The 7,351-nt window shown below is 41.7% G+C and overlaps 2 long non-coding RNA genes across 2 annotated transcripts; both read left to right on the forward strand.

Annotated features, from left to right (window-relative positions):
* The first annotated feature begins 1,434 nt into the window (after nucleotides 1-1,434).
* LOC311053448 lies at nucleotides 1,435-3,673 on the forward strand. Its single transcript, XR_014601637.1, has 4 exons — nucleotides 1,435-1,908; nucleotides 2,386-2,449; nucleotides 3,251-3,354; nucleotides 3,602-3,673. It is a non-coding gene; the product is annotated as an uncharacterized lncRNA (long non-coding RNA).
* Nucleotides 3,674-5,486: 1,813 nt separating this feature from the next.
* LOC311053447 lies at nucleotides 5,487-7,351 on the forward strand. Its single transcript, XR_014601636.1, has 4 exons — nucleotides 5,487-5,616; nucleotides 6,066-6,129; nucleotides 6,931-7,034; nucleotides 7,280-7,351. It is a non-coding gene; the product is annotated as an uncharacterized lncRNA (long non-coding RNA).

A 7,351-nucleotide genomic window follows, 5' to 3' on the forward strand; every position in this document is an offset into this window, starting at 1 on the left:
TGACACTCTGAACAGTGAATGTGCTTCCTAACCAGGAAGACCATATAGGGGGAGCCGCCGGAAGCTGTCACAACACAGCTTCCGGACAGCTTGTCAAAATAAAAGAAAAAACTTTGAGAACACAAAATAATTACAAAAATAATAAATTAGCAGCAGTTACATATACCTATGGGCCATTAAAAACGGCCGGGATCTACTCCTACCGCTATTATTCATCTCTTTACGCGGAGCTACAGGAGGCGGAAATCATTTGCCCATATTTGGGTGAACGTGATGACGTTGCTCAACGAACGGCGCCATCGTGCCCAGAAGGGGGGAAATCAAGTCAAAACTAGAAAAAGTGCTCCTCGGAGCACAAGTCTCCGCCAGGTCAGGTAGATTATTGTGGCCTCCTGGTGGCGCTATAATAGGCCAATGTGAAAAGGGTGCCATTTCTTCTTGCACGGCAATCGGACACTGCATTCATGATTTGAGGCATTCTGTTCCAATAATGTGGTTTGCGAAATTAGACCTGCTGGTGGCGCTATAACAGGCCAATGTGAAAAGGCCTTCCTCGGCCTAGCAGGAATGTGCGTGCAAAATTTCACGGAAATCGCACACTGCGTTCACTATTTGAGGAATTTTGTTCAAAACGGACCTATCCTGCAAACTTTGGAAGCCAATGTTAGCCAAGTAGGATGGAATATGAAATATCGGACACATCCATCTTGATCACATGACTATAGAGATACTGTGTACCGATTTGCGTGATTTTTGGACAGCATCTGAAGCAGTAAGAGCAAAACATGTGTTTTACAAAACTCAGCCTCCTGGTGGCGCTCTAAAAGGCATATGTGAGAAATGCAGGGCATATGTTTTTCCTTGGCCTCTAGGGAGTGTGCGTGCAAAGTTTCACGCAGATCGGTGCAGTTATAGCTAAAAACGTGAATCGGCCTGTTATAGTGCCACCATGAGGCTAATTTGAACGTTTTCAAGTGGCATTTCTTCCTGGGCCAAGTGGGAATCTACGTGGAACATTTCACGAAAACCGCATGCTGCGTTCATGATTTGAGGCATTTTGTTCGAAATGAACCAATCCTGCAGACTTTGGAAGCCAATTTTAGCCAATCAGGATGGAATATGGAAACCAGACAGATCCGTGTTGATCACATGGCTATGGAGATACTGTGTACCGATTTGCGTGTTTTTTTGACAAAATCTGTAGGAGTAATATCAAAAAATGTGTTTAGCAAAAGTCGGCCTCATGGTGGCGCTATGACAGGCTGATCTGAGAAATGTGGGGCAGAGGTTCGGCTGTGGCATCCAGGGAGTGTGTGTGCGCAGTTTCACAGCGACCGGGTCAACGGTGGTGGAGATTAGCTGGTCGCAGACAGAAGGACGGACACACGGACGGACGGACGCACGGACGGACGGACAGGGGGCAAAACATACTCTCTCGCCATGCCTTTCCGCCTGGCGGAGACAACAAACACTAGTATCAACGAGACGGACAGACAAGTGAGTGAGAAACATAAGTAACGATTTCCAAAAATGTCTAAGAAAAAACAAGTAACAAGAAGAGCAAGTTGGTGTTCTGTCCCTGGATGTTCTGAAAAAGCCAAGCTTGAAGGCACCATATTCCATTCCTTTCCACCAACAACAGATGTTACCAGATGTCGCAAGTGGCTTGATGCGATTAGGAATGTGAATTATGATGTTAAAACATCGGCAGACAAGATTAAATCACTACGTGTGTGCAGCAAACACTTTACTGAGCAGGACTATGAAAGGGACCTCATGGCGTCCCTCATGGGGACTACACCAAGGAGAAGGCTCACCAGCACGGCCATTTCCTCTGTCTTCCCATGGAGTGAAACGGGTGCTGTCCCAAAATACAGAGGTGCCTTGGAGAAACGTAGGCACGCTGAGGTAAATAGGCCTACAGTCTATTACATTGTATTTTCGTATTGTATTTTCGTTGCTTATATTGCATATGCATGCCTACTTTAAATATTGTGGTTGTTGCATTATTGTACCTTGCCATCTTTATATTTTGAGTCAATAGTTGTTGAGATGTTACTATAGCCTACTATTGATGCATATTAATGCACTAACTGCACTGAAACTAATGTGCAAACATGCCAGGCAATACAAATGACTTATTCCATAAGCATGAATTAAATTAACCAAATGAAATAGGTCTGGCCTGGGATCTACTCTACTCTCTCTGTGTGTGTGTGTGTGTGTGTGTGTGTGTGTGTGTGTGTGTGTGTGTGTGTGTGTGTGTGTGTGTGTGTGTGTGTGTGTGTGTGTGTGTGTGTGTGTATGTATGTATGTATGTATGTATGTATATATATATATATACACATTCATTTAGACATTAAATGTTATTGTTTTTATTTCCAGGTTATGTCCACTATAGATTTGACTTTGAATGCCATACCTACAGTGACCCTCGCTAAAGATTTAAGTGCTTGTCCTCCTCCTTAAAAAATAAATAATGAGAGGGTATTTTCAAAGGCTACATGTAGGAGCCAAATGAAGGATTATATTTGTATTTGTGCACTGGATGGGGTTATTGGTATAAGATTGCTGGAGGCACCTCATTGGCACCTTGTTGGTGGGTGTGCCTTTGTGGGTGGCCTCCGGTGACTATAAATGTGGCTCTCACCTGCTCACCTTTATTGGTTGGTTTGCCCATGGAGGTAGGGTGAGCTGGGAGAGCTATATTTTTGTTGACCGCATTTTGTATTGTTAATTGCTCACTGTTTAACTTATCTTGTGCACAGATTTATTACAGATGTATTTATTGGAAATGAATTCTAATAATTGGTGACACTGCACAGTAAACATTTTAAACTTGTGCATTTGTTTGGAACTGAGTATTTTAATGCGCGTCATACAGTTTTTAAATCTCCCAGACCAATGACTGATCAGCCGCAATACTACATGTTAATGTAGACAGACACATGAATTATAGGAAAGGACTAGATGGATTGTCAGTGGCGGATAAGTGTATCTCTCTCACACACATTTAATCATTTATGTATGTCCACATACAATACAGGATACAATACAAGGACACAAATATTACAAGGTGCTGTAAAAAAGTACAGTCAGCAAATCATGGACAACACACACACACACACGTAACCGTTCTTGCCATGTTTTACATGCTGTGCAATTTATCAATCTCCCTATCCATGTTATGATGTTAATGCATATGTGTGGATTAAAGAACAATTTTTATTTTGAATGGCTTTATAGAAAGATGAAACATTTGGACTGTCTGCTGCTATGCCCGTGCACCCCGCCCCTGCTCTCTGTCGTCACCCATTGCAGCCATCATCTCCAATGTCTAAGAGAAGACACAAGGTCATTTATTTCAAGCTTGTTTTACATACTGAAGGGGCTGATTTATCCTGTGTGCAACAGGTGTGTAATCACACCCACCCAGTCAGTCTAGTTTGTTTGACTTAGGCCTGGTGTGACTGCTTTCATCACTCATCACCCAACTTATAGAATATATGTACACCATTACTATTATGTATGTACACCATTACCACATTTAATTATTTGAATATTAATAGCGTTGATGTGCTAATTTACTTTCTTTTTCCAGCAACTTAAAGCCATGGGTCTAGCGACCGTCTCAAGACCTCCATGTTCACCAGAGAGAGTGTCTTTGGTAGGTTTTTGCCAGACCTGAAAGGTATGGCCTACACAAGCCTTTGTCACCAATTTGTCCATACATGGTATGTCTGGTTGTGGTTAAGTTTCTTATGCACGAATAAATAGGCACAGACTAGTCGTGACATCACTATTATGTCACAAGTATAAATACGGTTGGTATACAGTATAACGTAAGACGCAAAGATGCAGGGCTCCTGGTTTTTTAACTTGTTTATGTATGAATGAATGAATGAATGAAGATGGATGAGCAAAACAATGACACTGTTTTATATGTATATCCTTTCTGTTATTAGGAAGGCACCGATGACATACCTCTTGAGCAGCAAATCACAGATGAACCCACCTCACCACAAATGGACACAAGTTTTTCTAGCTCATTAGGAGCTAGTCAGACAACTTCAGACTATAAACCTCCCACGTCAGCAAGCTCTAGTATAGACTCTGAAGACTCTGAAGACTCTGAGACATCCAGTGATGTTTGGAATCAAAGAAAGTGGATTGTTAACGAATCAAACCTAATGCAACTATTTAAAAGATGTCCAGAGTGTGGGTCTGGAATCACAGATACTAGTACAATTCATAAAGGGAGTCAAATTAAGATTACTTGGGAGTGTGTGAAACGACACAGGGAGTTGGCAGTCATGTCCGGATGTGAGGCAGATGCCACAGACAAATATTGTGTCAATGGCTTCTGTGCTGTTCACTGGCTCTACCTTTACAGAAATCAAAGACTGGGCAGATCTTTGTAATGTACAGTTGCCAGAAAGTACCACTTTCTATGAATACCAGTCCTCCTACTTCCTGCCCGTCATAAAACAAGAGTACGACCTGCAACACAAGTCAATACTCGCCACCATCATAGAAGACGCAAATGCAGGGAAGCCAGTACACCTTTGTGGGGATGCCAGGCAAGTATACATAATGTACATAGATATTGATAAAATGTCACTGTCTGTACATATCTGGTATTCATTCGCCCGGAGACCCGGTGCTGATATCCAGTGATAAGCTAAGCCTTTTTCCTTTTTTTTTTGTTTAATCTCAAGTTCTCAACTGTCACTCTTACTGTACCTATACCTCTCCTGTTTCATTCTTACTGATGTTACTGCCTGGTATGACACCTGAATTTCCCGCCTGGGGATCAGTAAAGGTTTATCTTTGTTGTCTCTCTTCTTATAGATGGTAAATGCAGAACTTCTATTCCCACATAATGAAAACAGTGCTTTGTGCTTCCATAGGTCAGACAGCCCTGGATTTTCAGCCAAATACACAACCTATAGCTTTATGGATGACTGGACCAAGCAGATTATTCAATCTGATGTTATCCAGGTACATTTAATCACACAAGTGCCTGTTATTGTCTCCGCCAGGCCGAAAGGCGGTGGTGGAGATTAGCTGGTCGCAGACAGAAGGACGGACACACGGACGGACGGACGCACGGACGGACGGACAGGGGGCAAAACATACTCTCTCGCCATGCCTTTCCGCCTGGCGGAGACAACAAACACTAGTATCAACGAGACGGACAGACAAGTGAGTGAGAAACATAAGTAACGATTTCCAAAAATGTCTAAGAAAAAACAAGTAACAAGAAGAGCAAGTTGGTGTTCTGTCCCTGGATGTTCTGAAAAAGCCAAGCTTGAAGGCACCATATTCCATTCCTTTCCACCAACAACAGATGTTACCAGATGTCGCAAGTGGCTTGATGCGATTAGGAATGTGAATTATGATGTTAAAACATCGGCAGACAAGATTAAATCACTACGTGTGTGCAGCAAACACTTTACTGAGCAGGACTATGAAAGGGACCTCATGGCGTCCCTCATGGGGACTACACCAAGGAGAAGGCTCACCAGCACGGCCATTTCCTCTGTCTTCCCATGGAGTGAAACGGGTGCTGTCCCAAAATACAGAGGTGCCTTGGAGAAACGTAGGCACGCTGAGGTAAATAGGCCTACAGTCTATTACATTGTATTTTCGTATTGTATTTTCGTTGCTTATATTGCATATGCATGCCTACTTTAAATATTGTGGTTGTTGCATTATTGTACCTTGCCATCTTTATATTTTGAGTCAATAGTTGTTGAGATGTTACTATAGCCTACTATTGATGCATATTAATGCACTAACTGCACTGAAACTAATGTGCAAACATGCCAGGCAATACAAATGACTTATTCCATAAGCATGAATTAAATTAACCAAATGAAATAGGTCTGGCCTGGGATCTACTCTACTCTCTCTCTGTGTGTGTGTGTGTGTGTGTGTGTGTGTGTGTGTGTGTGTGTGTGTGTGTGTGTGTGTGTGTGTGTGTGTGTGTGTATGTATGTATGTATATATATATATATATACACATTCATTTAGACATTAAATGTTATTGTTTTTATTTCCAGGTTATGTCCACTATAGATTTGACTTTGAATGCCATACCTACAGTGACCCTCGCTAAAGATTTAAGTGCTTGTCCTCCTCCTTAAAAAATAAATAATGAGAGGGTATTTTCAAAGGCTACATGTAGGAGCCAAATGAAGGATTATATTTGTATTTGTGCACTGGATGGGGTTATTGGTATAAGATTGCTGGAGGCACCTCATTGGCACCTTGTTGGTGGGTGTGCCTTTGTGGGTGGCCTCCGGTGACTATAAATGTGGCTCTCACCTGCTCACCTTTATTGGTTGGTTTGCCCATGGAGGTAGGGTGAGCTGGGAGAGCTATATTTTTGTTGACCGCATTTTGTATTGTTAATTGCTCACTGTTTAACTTATCTTGTGCACAGATTTATTACAGATGTATTTATTGGAAATGAATTCTAATAATTGGTGACACTGCACAGTAAACATTTTAAACTTGTGCATTTGTTTGGAACTGAGTATTTTAATGCGCGTCATACAGTTTTTAAATCTCCCAGACCAATGACTGATCAGCCGCAATACTACATGTTAATGTAGACAGACACATGAATTATAGGAAAGGACTAGATGGATTGTCAGTGGCGGATAAGTGTATCTCTCTCACACACATTTAATCATTTATGTATGTCCACATACAATACAGGATACAATACAAGGACACAAATATTACAAGGTGCTGTAAAAAAGTACAGTCAGCAAATCATGGACAACACACACACACACACGTAACCGTTCTTGCCATGTTTTACATGCTGTGCAATTTATCAATCTCCCTATCCATGTTATGATGTTAATGCATATGTGTGGATTAAAGAACAATTTTTATTTTGAATGGCTTTATAGAAAGATGAAACATTTGGACTGTCTGCTGCTATGCCCGTGCACCCCGCCCCTGCTCTCTGTCGTCACCCATTGCAGCCATCATCTCCAATGTCTAAGAGAAGACACAAGGTCATTTATTTCAAGCTTGTTTTACATACTGAAGGGGCTGATTTATCCTGTGTGCAACAGGTGTGTAATCACACCCACCCAGTCAGTCTAGTTTGTTTGACTTAGGCCTGGTGTGACTGCTTTCATCACTCATCACCCAACTTATAGAATATATGTACACCATTACTATTATGTATGTACACCATTACCACATTTAATTATTTGAATATTAATAGTTGATGTGCTAATTTACTTTCTTTTTCCAGCAACTTAAAGCCATGGGTCTAGCGACCGTCTCAAGACCTCCATGTTCACCAGAGAGAGTGTCTTTGGTAGGT

The sequence above is a fragment of the Gymnoscopelus microlampas genome (assembly GCF_963454915.1).
Source record: "Gymnoscopelus microlampas genome assembly, chromosome: 10".
NCBI lineage: Eukaryota > Metazoa > Chordata > Actinopteri > Myctophiformes > Myctophidae > Gymnoscopelus > Gymnoscopelus microlampas.